Below are 12,969 nucleotides of genomic sequence, written 5' to 3'. Positions count from 1 at the left end.
AGATTTATAAATGTAGGTTCTGATATCCTGAAAGATAATTTCCAGAAAGAGGCTGTCAACGTGCATTTTTAACAACATATGTAAGAGGCACTGCCCTGAGGCTGTAAAAAAAAAAATTAACAGCCATGCCAACATATGCAACAGAGAAGAAAGGCTATGTTTTACATTAAAGAAAGATTTTAATCTGGAAAAAGTGATGCAAACAGTTTGAAATGACTATATCTAAGCTTGAGGCTTTTTGTTTTTTGTCTTAGTTTTTATCTTTGCCTATGCCTCTGTTGTTCAGGCTGTCAGAACACAAATGTCATTGGTTGAGTGACATAAATAACAGAAACACGTGTCTCACAGTTCCAGAGGTTGAGATGTCCAAGCCCCGGGGACCAGCAGGTTTTGTTCCTCCTCGCTTGTATTGTTCTCACAGCTGGGGATGAGGGAGGAAGGAAGGATGGGAGAGAGAACCATTACTCACAGAAAGCTTCCCTTGTGGCTCCTCCATATTCCACGTACTAAATCACAGGTGCTCCCCAAAACCTCATGTCATAGATCCCGCTACTGCTCCCATTTTCACTCATATGAATGAGGCATGAATAGGTCAAATGACATGCCAAAGCCATTAGAAGATAAATGGGACATAAGCAGCCTGAGTCCATGCTGGGTACGTCTGCAGTGTGGACTAGAATTCTTAGCTAAGATCCTGCGGTGTTGAGCCTGCCTGGGTAACAGGGGAAAGCTGGGACAAGGATTTTATGTGCTAGTACAAGAGACATTGCTGCCTGGCTGCCAAGGTTCACACTCAGCTCTGGGAGCTCACCGAAAAGAGATTTTTAAAAAAGCACAGTGCAGGGGCAAGAAGTCTGGCAGCTGTAACAGCAGCAGGATGGGCAGAGCAGTGTGGAGATCAGACAAGGCTTCCAGAGGGAAGAAACTTTGACTCTAGAATTTGAAACCCACCCAAGTTCCCGACCTGGTGCATCTGCAGGTCTCAGAGTACAGGGGAGGGGGAGGGTGGGCCCTGTGAATTCCGCCAATTTTCACCTGCGCTGGACCCAGTGAGCTTCCTCTAACCCTAACACCTCCTCAGTGACCAGGCCTCCAGCTTCTGATAGTGTCGGTACAGAACAATGCTTCAGCTGCCAATGTAATGTACACTTGTACAGGAACAATGTGGCTTCCCTTGAGGAACAGGATCTGTGCCATAGGGTCACAGAACACCGTGTAGCTGATCTGAGGATGGGCCCTCTCTTCTCTTAGTACCTCTACAGCAGAGCTTCTTCACCTTCCTAATGCAGTGACCTTTTAATACACTTCCTCGATCCCCCCAACCATACAGTTATTTTCTTTGCTACTTCATAGCTGTATTTTGGTTACTGTTAGGAATCATAATGTAAATATCTATGTTTTCCGATGGTCTTTCGTTTGATCCCCAAAGGGTCATGACCCACAGTTGAGAACCACTGCTGTGAAGGCTCCTGGGCTACTTAGCTTCTGTACTTTGTCTTTATCCAGTGAGAAAAAGGAGAAGAGTGCCAAGGGAAGCTACAGGAGGAGATACTAGGCGATTCCCCACCGTCCTCCGTTGTTCCTCGTCTCTACAGACCGATCACCAGTTCTAATTCATCTTTTGAGGCTCCCGCTGCCACCTTGCAGACCACATCAGGAATGGTATTATTTATTCTAGAAGACACACCTCCCCAAACAAATATGCTGATGTTAATCCTATGAAGTCAGTCTGTGTTCCTGCTTCTCAAAGTCCCCAATGTTTGTTTGCAGAAGGCAAAGGGGGACAAAGGGGGGCTCTGTAGGAAAGAGGCTGCCCAGGGCATCGAGTGAGCCAGCAGAGCTCACAGGAGCAAACCAAGCTGTCTTGGTTGAGATCAAGTGCTCAGCAGCAACTGTGATGGCAACAATTTAAGGAAAAGCTGGAAGCAAGGCTGGGCTGAACTCTGTCCGTGATCTGATCTCAGATCAAATATGAAGTCAGGGAGACACAGGAACTTACAAGTCCATTTAAATAAAAAAGTCAGCTTCATCTATACACAAACCCCCTTCACTAATTCTACCCCACTCAAGAATATGTCTGTCTGACACTCGCTGAGTGGAATCATGCCTGCACTCATGATGTCTGTGTGCCAATGATAGTTAAGTCCTCCTCTGTTTGCATTATTCCATTGCGTCCACAGGATGAAACATTTTAAATTAAACTCCACTCTCTGAAAAACCAATCAACCAAGCAACCAACCAAACAAACAAGCAAACAGAGACTGAAGGGCTGGCTATGTGTCACTGGCTATTTAGAGGAGCAAGTTAGACCACAGTAAGACCTTAGTCCTAATAGGAACATCCCTTGGGGGCTTGTTAGAGATGCTAACGCCAGGCCAAATCCTAGGCCTAGTGGCTCAAACACCCTGAGGGCAGAGCTCAGCAGTCTAGTTTCCACAAGCCTTCAGGGTGACTCTGGTGCTGGCCAAAGTTTGAGAAAGACTAGACCAGAAGAAAGACACTCAACCATGACTTTACCCCAAATTCAGATTTTCCAGATTGCAGCCCCAACACCACTGAGATAAGCAGAACTTCCTGCCATTACGTGTTAACGGAGACGTTTTCCTACTGCATCTTTCAACCACACATAGTGTCTTACAGATGACAAACCACTGATAAACATCGATTAAGAGTGTTAAGGATGAAAATGGGTTTTCATGGTTTGTACTAAGATGACTCTCTGGTCACCTTAAATCAGGGACCAACAAAGGCTGTGACTGAGAAAGCAAACAGTAGCTTCTCCTGTAGCTTTTCTATGAATGCTTCGAATTCAGAAAGCAGACAATAGGAATCTCAACTCTGTGGGATCTCGCCAGTGCCAGATGTGACATCGTCAGACACTGGAGATTACACAGTGCAATCAAAGGTTACACTTCCCTCTCCAAGCAAACCACACATTCAAATCCATACTGAGTCCGCTCCTTATGTTCCCCATAGGAGAAAGGTGAGATCTCACAGGCTTGATCTGCTTTTTTTTTTTTTTTTTTTTTTTTTTAACCCTTTGGACATCTAAAGTATGCCAGTTCTGGGAGTTCCCAAATACAGACTCTTAGCTATAAGCAGTTCTCAGGAAAGAAGCATGGGAGAAGTCATGGGTCCATTATGACTGTCTTTGCTCCTAGGGAAAGCATTCTGAGACTGGAGGAGTCCCTAGGAATTTCCCTCAGCTGAGCAGTAACCAAGCAGCGCCTCTCAGGTCACAAGCTGGGCCCATGAGAAAAACCATGGCAATTCTCCTTTTGAAACAGATGCTTTTCTATGAAAGAGCTTAGCCTCAGGCAAGATGGCAAAGGAGACAACAGCTGTGCTTGCTGAGTTGTAGCAACAGTTACTGATACTACCAGGTGGCAGATGCTTGTCCTGTGCATTTTCCCTGGTGAGCCTGGCTTCATGGTGGAAAATTACATAACATGCCTATCTTTCTTCCACCCCTACCACTGGCTTCTGAGCCTCATCTCCCACCCATGCATGCTCACAGCATATCACAGCATAGCAAAGGAGGGTTCCTGTATGGTCTCCAGGCTTGGCAGCATCCATGTGCTGTTTGTTTGCTCAAGTGGTAAGGAAGCCCATCAGAGCAGAAGGGGGTGGGGAGTGCCTGGAGCAGTGGTGACAGGAGCAGGAGGAGACCTTGATGTAACAAAAACAGAGGAGCCACATGTCTAAGTGCTTTCTAGAATTGACTTTCATCAATAATAAAACCAATGTTTTGGTTTCAACTCTGTAACTTCTGAGTTGGGTCTGAGTTCCAAGAGAAAGGGACATGGAGTGCCCTGAGGTAGACACACTTACTGTCCTCATGGTGGAGAAGAAATCAAACCTTGAGAGATGAGCAGCATCCTTGAGTGCCTTCATCACAGAACAGCATGCTTACACTGGACAGGATGGTTCAGATAGCATCATCCTGAAGTTCCCAGAGTAGAAACTCCAGACCTCATACTCCAGTGTCTCTTGGAGGGATGTCTTAGGGAAGGACTTTCTGTATTTTGGACAAAATGCTCAGCTTTACAAAATAATCAAACAGGGTTCCCAAATGTTGATTGCTCTTCAATCCTATTAGTATTGTATAATCTCAAGGAAGAACTCATTTTCACGTTTATTAAAGAGGACAAAGAAAACTTCATTCAAAACACAGCTCCAAGCAATGTAGATAAAAAAGATTGGCTTCAGCATCAAATAGAGCAAAGACAGGTAGGGATTAGATACCAAGGGGGGGATGCTGGGGGTCAGTGGATGGAAGGTAACTATGGAAACGGCAAGGGGGGTGGTTCTCCTTTGTCCTGCATAACAGGCTGTCAGTAGAAAATGGGCCAGGGTGATAAGGCATTAAGAACAGGGTATGAGCAATCTGATTAGGTATTGAGACTGGAGAATTTTTTTTTATCAAAACTGACTCAACAGTATTCTTGTCCAAACTGGGCTAAACCAGCTGATGACAGAGCTTGGCCAAGAAGCCTGTATCAAGTTTTTCCAAGGAGAGTTCCATCTAGTTTCTGCTAGTGGATATGTCCGTCAACAAGTGACTTTATTGCCATGGAGACAGTTACTGAGCAGCCCATGCTTGCCTGCATAAGTGAGTTCCCTTGGGTCAAGGGGAACCCTTGAGTGGTAGTTGGGCTGGAACGCTCTTGTTAACACCCTGACCAGCAGGCTGCATTGTGAACCCCAGAAGTAACAGACAATGATGTCATCCATGCAAACGGGTCCTGAAGGAGCAGGGAGAAGTGGGGTCAGAACACCTGGAAAAGACACTCTTAAAAAAATATCAAAGTAGCAGAATAAGTCAGAAGAGGAATATTTCATAAAAATGGTGCTGTTCTAGAAATTCAAAAAACTAAAACATATCATTCAAATATACCATTTATATTATATAATTATAGTATAAAAACATAAAAAAATAAAAGAAACCCTTCCCACCCCTGTGTCAGTTCTCATTGTGTAGAACAACAACAATAACAAAAGTTTGTCCCAATTGCAAGGCACACTTCTCCCAAGCGAGGCTCATTTTTAATACCCTTTCCCCACTGCACCTCTTGAAACAACCCAGGTCCACATTAGTGGTGAGCCAGGACTGATACTGTCTGCCTATAAAGCAAGAGGCTGAGCATGTCCTGTCGTTCCTACTGGAGCAATCATAGTCAGAGATGGCCTGACTGCCCAGCGCAGGCCGCCTGTGAAAATAAATGCATCGGAAGCATTGACATAATCACGGTTTCATTCAAAACAATCACTATTTAATATTAAATAAAGAACTCCACATAAACCTCAGCTTTTTACTGGAGAAATACTGCCATCTACTGGCCACATGTGGAACTACTTGAGTTCTTGGGTGCCAGTTCGCGTTGTTAGAATGGCTTTTACCTGGCTAAAATCTGTCAAGGAGGTGGCATAGGATTAGAACAAGGTGATATTGAATATGGGGATTTAATGAAGACCTTAAATTTAGAAAGAGGATGTGGCAAATCTTACGGGGTCGGGTAGTAACAAGGGCAGTACTACCACAACTCAGCCTGCTGGGTTTTAGTAGAAGGCCAAATGGGGAAGGGGTGACATGGTGGGACCATACTACTCAACTCTCCTGAGGCAGCCCACTGAATTACCAAACAACCTTAGGCTCAGATCTAGACAGTCTTGAGGGGCATCCAATCCTCAGCCATCCCTTAAGGGTGGGCTGAATGAACTGTTGGAACGGCATTCCCCTGCCCAGTCTTGCTTCTGTCTCTCCTGACACCAACAGCTGGCCCTGACCAAGACCTGTGTTCTAACCCTTACCTCAGGGGCTAGAACAGCCCTCTTCCTGTGGAGCTAACACCCACAGGGTAACCACAAAAAGGGGAGCAAAGCAATGCATGCTTTTCAGGGTCTGCAAGTGCAGTCGACCCTCCCCTGCCAAGCCTTCTGCATCTCCACCTTCAACCAACCAGATCTAAGATATCTGGGGAAAATATCACCCATTGTGAATTTGTACAGGCTTTCCCTTGTATAACACAATTATCAGGGTAATTGTTTATATAGGATTTGCATTGAATTGGGGATTCTAAGCAATCTAGAGGTTTTAAAGCATACACAGAGGTGTGTGGGCTGTGTGTAAAAAGAGTGTACCACTTGCATAAGGGGCTTGAGCAATCTTAACTCTTAGTAGCCAAGAGGGAATTTCCTGGAACGTCCCTCACCCCCAGGACCCTGAAGGACAATTGTTCTAGGTGCAGCTTAGGGGAGACCAAGAAGCATTGGTGGGACTTGGCTAGGGTGCTCGGGAACACCACTCTAAGGACAAGATGGTGAGACCGAGAACTAAATGAGAGGAGTATCAAAGAAAGCTACAACCCACACTAGTGGCCTTTGCAAAGCAGCCAGAGTGAGTCTAAGTGCAAGCCCTATTGGAGCTGGGGCCTTCCCTAAAGAAGCTTGCAAGCCCTGTAAAGGAGATGGATTTTATTCTAACTGGGCTGGAGGACTTTAAATCCTACGACACTTAGTCTAATTTAGCTTTTAAAGAAATTGCTCATGATCAGGCATGGTGGTGTAAGACTTTAGTACTGGTACTTGGGAGGCTGAGACAGGTGGATCTCTGAGAGTTCCAGTCCAGCCTTGTCTACACAGTGAGACACTGTTTTTTTTTTTGGGGGGGGGGCAGAGGTAGAAGAAGGACAGGGGAGAGGAATAGGACACACACAAACACACACACACAGACACACACACACACATACACAAGGGAGAGGGCAGAGCATTACTCTTCTTGCTATTGGGAATTAAGAGGGAAGTAAAAGTTCAACTCAGGGCTGGGGCAGTGGCTCAGTAAAGTGTCCGCTGCGGAAGCATGGATTCCCAGGACCCATACAACAAAGCTTGGGACAATAGCACTGATCTGTAACGCTAGAACCATCAAGAGATTACTAATACCTGGTGGCAAGAGGCTGAGTAAGGAACCAGATGCCAATCTCAGGTTTTCTCACACACACACATTCACAGTTACGTGCACACACACTCTTTCATACACATATACTCACAACCCAGACACACAGATTTGCATACACACACACACAAAAAAAGATTTATATTATATACACATAACACACTCTTTCATATACATACACACAGGTTTGTGTATATGCACACACACTCTCATACACTCACACAAACAGACACATACACACTCTTCCATATACATATGCACACACAGACACAGATTTATGTGTATATATGTATCTATATACACACACTCTCATACACACACACACAATAACACATACACACACCCAGACACAGATTTATGTGTATATACATACTCTCTCATACACACACACACAGAGACACACACATATTTATATCTACATACACACTGTCTCTCTCTCTCTCTCACACACACACACACACACACACGCATGCATGCACACAATCTCATACACACGCACACACACTCTCTCTCTCATACACACACTCATACTCTCTCTCTCTCTCACACACACAGACACTCATACACACACTCATACTCTCTCTCTCTCTCCCTCTCTCTCTCTCTCTCTCTCTCACACACACACACACACACACACACACACACACACACACACACGCACGCACGCACGCATGTATGCACACAATCTCATACACACACAGAGATTTATGTGTACACACAGAGAAAGTTCTGTGTTAATTTGGACACCGGCTCCGGTGAAAATAGCACTTGTAAAACCAATCAAAGGTTGTGAATCATTTTTAATGACATCCAAATTCCCCCCACCCCCAAGCTAGAACAGAAGAATGAATGCACAGCATCCTAGAACAATAAGGACTATTTCACGGCACTTAGGAGAGTCAAAATATCTTTGCTTGTGTGTGTAAGATCAGAACTGAAAGCTAATTTCTCCCTGGAGATCTTACTCACAAACATATGAAAGCCACTGGTCTTATTGGTTAGAAAAGATTGACATTTATAGACTGAGTTAAGTAGCCATGGCTAGGGGGAAAAAAAAGCATTAGAGAGCAGAAAAATGAACTGTGGAGTCAATAAGACCAAGGACACACTGAGAACATCTAGGGACAGAGTGGGCTAGTCGCAGGAAAGTGAGCTTAAAGTTGTAGTGTGACTTGGTGGCTAGGAGGGTACTTAGGAGAGTCAAAATGGGAGACTTATTAGAGTCAGTACCTATATGGTTTGGGCTTTGAAACAGCATCAGGCAAAACAGACGAAAAGTCAACCAAAACCTAGATTGTGCCACAAGATGGCAGGAGAGGGCCATGCTTGAACGGGACAGGCAGGCTGGCAGCCTCAATGCCTGGCTGGCACTACCGTGGGTGGCAACGTCTATGGTTCTCTAGGAACTTAAACTGGAAGGACAAGGATGGTATCAGAGCCCTAAGGGCATAGAAACAGGATGGATGGTAGACAAAGCTGAATGAAGCACAGAAGGTTCATGCCAAGGCCTTGTTAACACCAGACTTTCAGAGCCATAGAAAATAGACCTGTGTTGTTTTAAGCCACTCTGGCTGTGTTTATTGTGAAAACAACCTGGGAAATAGATACCCTTCCAGAGAATAAGCTTCCCTGAGGCATCCTGCAGGTCAGAAGGTCTATAGTTTGAGGCGCACAGACCTAGGACAGTATAGAAGAAATTATCCTAAGAAAAACTGTGTTGGATTCTCTTCCTATGTTGCCTACATCATTGTACTTGCAGACATCTAGGCAGGAAGAAAGAAGCCACGCCCCTGGTCCGTATCTAGCAGGACTATCATTGTTGTAATAAATAGCCAGCAAAAGTGGCTTAAGAAAAACAAGATCTGTTTTGACTCAGCCCTTTAGGGAATCTTCCATCACAGCAGGGAAGCAGTCACCTGCATCCACACTCAGGAAGCAGAAAAAGCCAGGACCCCAACATATTGAATGCTGCTCTGAACAACTAAGGTCTTCACCCCTGAATTAATCCGATCTAGACAACCCCTTACAGGCTCATACAGAGGCTAATGTACTCCAGATAATCCTTTGTTGTCGCTGTGCCAGGGACTGTGTCTCCTAGGTGAGTCTAGATCCACTCCAGTTGCTGATCCGTGTTCACTATCACTGCTGCGGAATGGCCTTCTGTAGTGATTCAAGTTCTAGGTGCTAGTCACAATTTCTTCCCTCCCTCCTTGTCATCTGTCAGTGAGGCCACTGGCCTAATTTATTTATCAGCAATTTGAAATCCTAAGCCCCCCTCAACAAAGGCCATTCATGTCTTCATTCCGAGGCTCAAAGTCTGTCATTCCTTAGATGCCATCAGAACAAAATTAAATTGTTAAGAGAGAAAGCTCAACACATTGGGTAGAACTGAACTGCCTTAGTCAAGGCGTTTCTGGCATAGCCTTATCTGTTTAATAGAGCATTAACATCAATTACCAGTGCTTTGCAGTAAACAAGGAGTAACAGAGCAACGCTAAAGGGCAGCCATTCCCAGGAGAGCAGGCAGGTGCTGGGCTGACCTGGAGGACTGGGAATTGACGTTGCGTTGCCAGCTGCCTTGCTTTACAAGTCTTTTTCTTCATGTGGATTTGGTGAAAGAGCTCATGTGATATGAACTTATCTTTTTATTTTCCTTTTTGTGGATTATCATAGAAATCAAGGCTCTATTGGGAAAGCCGAATCTCATTACCACCGATGGGGAAAAGGTCAGCTTGAAGGGTCAAATCTAGTAGCAGACAGGTTAAGGAAGGATGTGGGGAAGTGGCTTTGGGGTGTGGCCTAAAAGTCCTAAGGATCCACAACTCCAGGAGTTTAGTCTGCAACGCTGGCTCACTGAATGAAAGAATTACAGGTAAAGCTGTTGCCACACATGAACGACCGGCGGAGACTCCTGCAGTACTGTAATTAGGCAGCTTGCCAGCAGCCTAGAACAAAGCCAGAGCTTAATGTTGGATTTCTGCAGCACAAATTACTTAAGAAGGTTTGAGAATACTGAGGGATTTGCTAATTCCCTAATGATTTTTTTTTTTTCAGCTATCCTACCTTACAGGCAAGAAGGCCATAGCCACAGAACCTTAGTGAAACTAATATTTTTACTTGTATATGTTGGCTTCTACTGTATAGAAAAACATATATTTAAAAGATGAAATCGAGTTTGTTCAGAGAATATTATTTTGCTTGCACACTTGTGCAAATGATAGTGACCCCTTGGGCCGACGCCATTCAAAATTCTGGAGGTTCTCTGCTCAGAGCTTACACTGACCCCTCTCATACCTTTCGGGTATGTAAGACTCAAGTCCCAACTGGTTCCTGAAGAAGAAGTGTCAAGTGTAACCATGAGAGAAATGCTACACTGTGAGAAGAGTCCTTCATGTTTCTAATTAATATAGACAGTGTTTTAGTCAGGGTTACCACTGTTGTTAAGACATGCTATGATCAAAAGCAGGCTGGGAAGGAATGGGTTTACTAGGCCTGATCTTCACTGTTCATCACTGAAGGAAGTCAGGACAGGAACTCCAACAGGGCAGGAGCCTGGAGGCCTTCATGCAGAGGCCAGGGAGGGGTGTTGCTTACTGATTTGCTCCTCATGACTTGCTTATCCTGCTTTCTCATAGAACCCAGGACCACCAGGCCAGGGATGGCCCACACAATGGGCTGAGCCCTCCTCTCTGGTCACTAAGAAATGCTTTACAGTTGGATCTTATGGAGGCATTTTCTCAATTGAGGTTCTCTCCTTTTAGATAACTCCAGCTTGTGTCAAGTTGATACAAGACTAACCATGACAGACAGAAGCCACGGAACGTGTGTGGTGATGGAAATAACCACCGTTGACAAGAGCCCACAGAGCAGATTCCCTGTCTAAGGCTGGAAGTTAGAATCCAACAGCATTAACTGCTTGGCTGGCTGGATGAGGACTCAGAAAAGGCGCACAGTAAGAGTGCCTTTCTCTTCTTGCCTCAGAGGAGGGGATTTGCGTGCTCAGAGAGCCAGGATAGTGTGATGCTTTGAAATTTATATTTGGTCTTCCTCCTCTTTCCTAGCACCCAACTCTCAAGTCCTTGGAATCTCCCATAATGCCTTCCCATGCTAAGGGGTGGAGTGATGGCTAGCAACTGCTGGGTAAGATGGGGAGGAAAAAACTCTCTAATCCAAGCCTGCAGATGGTATCTGACACATAGAGGGATGATGGGCCAAGAGAGATGAGGTGCTTAACAAAAAGAAGAAAACTGCTACCCTTGAAGGAGGAGCCTCTAGAACCAGGCTCTGCAGAGTTTCCCTCCACAATTTCCTTTAACTCATTTAAAGTCATTATCCCCAGTCAGATTTGAGACTGGGGCCAGGCAATCAGAAACCAATGGCTTTTTCTTTTTTTATCCTAATGTGTATCTATGTGTATGCATGTGTTTACATGTTCCCGGGGTGGGGGTGCATATGTGTGTACAGGGGTGTGGCAGTCAGTAGGTAACCTCGGGTGTCATCCTCAGGAAGGGCATCCACCTCCTTTGAGATAGTCTGTCACTGGTCTTGGGCTCAGCTGATTAGGGCCAGCAGGCTGACTAGCCGTCCTGACCCTGCTTCAGTGCTGAGATTATAAGCAGCCAGCACTTGATATTTTGTGTGGGTTCTGGATATCAAATCGGGTCCTCCTGATTGCAAGAGCTTTATCAGTCCAGCTGTGCCCTGTCTCCTGTACCACCATACTATGGCCATTCTCAGGATCCACCCCAAACTGCAGACTTTTCCAAGCAAGGCAGGAATGAGGTCACCTTATACGGGACCACACTAAACTCCCTTACTTTCCTTACATCGCTTTTTCTGACATCCTAACTATTCCGAAAATATTCTCTCCACCCTTGTCTGCCTTCCCTCTACTTCTCTCTCTTCTCCTTTTCTCTCCTTCCCCTCTCCCTGTCCCCTTCCTCTTAGGGGTCAGGCTAGAGGCAGATCAAGCCACACCCAACTGCACCAGCCATTCCCAGAGCTGCTGTGGAAAAAAACCCTACAAGCCCCCTACTGAAAACCCATCTTCTCACAGAGCCCCCAGGTATCTGGATTCCAGGGAAATAGTTGGCTTCCTAAGTCCCATTTCCCAGGCTACCAGGTCCAAGGAAGACCTCAGAAGGCTACCAATGGCACCTTTGTAGTGGGTACACTTCAACTGACTGTGGCCCTCCTCCCCACTGCAGCCCTAGTCACGTGGGAACAGAGAACAGGAAGTCTGGGGATGATCCAATGGACACGGAGGCAATAGAGTGCCCACAACCAGGCAGTGGCAAAAGAGGCTCTAGCGTTGGAGAGCAGAAGCAGGGCTCTCAAGCATCCCAGAGAGGGGCTGCCTGTGGTTCTTTGGTATAGACCGAACCATGAGAGGCTTGCGTGTGGTCCACTCGGTTCACATCCAAGTAAGTTGCAAAATCATGCTTTTTATGGTATTTCAGAAAAGACTTCCTGTGGCAGGAGGTTCTGCTGTCCCTAAATCCATCCCTGATTCGCACTCTGTAATTGCACTAAATTTGTAAATGAAGAAACTCAAGACTGACAGCACCCACAGCCCAGGCTCAGTTACCTGCACCTCCTTTCTCCTTCAGCCTAGAAGCCCACTCCTCCCTCTGGTGAGCTCGAAGGGAGGTACTAGGAGCCCTATGTCCTGAGCAGCCTGAAGCAGGTTGCAATATGGGCTGATCTGGGAAGCAGACATTTGCTCCCAGCAAGAATTTGCAGGGGTACCTGTTGTGGATTTGGTGTAACACTCGTATTATGTTAATTGGGTTCCCAAAATTGCACGGGAATCCTGCATGTGAGATGCTGAGGGTCCCTGCCCCCAACTGATTGGTAAATAAAGTTGTTAGCGGCTAATGACTGGGCAGGGAGACAAAAGTGGGACTTTAGGATTCCTGGGCAAGGGGGACGGAGAGAGGAAGGAGGACTTGGAATCTCTGTGCCAGGAAAGGAGTAAAGTACAGGCTTCAGGAGTAAAGTACAGGAAAGAGCGG

The 12,969-nt window shown here is 45.7% G+C and overlaps 1 long non-coding RNA gene across 2 annotated transcripts in view; it reads right to left on the bottom strand.

The window, feature by feature from the left end:
* Positions 1-257: 257 nt before the first annotated feature.
* Positions 258-12,969, bottom strand: part of Gm30033 — a 29,802-nt gene continuing 17,090 nt past the window's right edge. For both annotated transcript variants that reach the window (XR_380041.2, XR_871413.2), the window contains exon 3: positions 258-421. This is a non-coding gene — a long non-coding RNA (predicted gene, 30033). The remainder of the gene's footprint in view (positions 422-12,969) is intronic.

This window comes from Mus musculus, chromosome 10 (genome assembly GCF_000001635.26).
Source record: "Mus musculus strain C57BL/6J chromosome 10, GRCm38.p6 C57BL/6J".
Classification (NCBI taxonomy): domain Eukaryota; kingdom Metazoa; phylum Chordata; class Mammalia; order Rodentia; family Muridae; genus Mus; species Mus musculus.
Note: the sequence above shows the minus strand (reverse complement) of the source record. Positions and strands in the feature narration are given on the sequence as shown.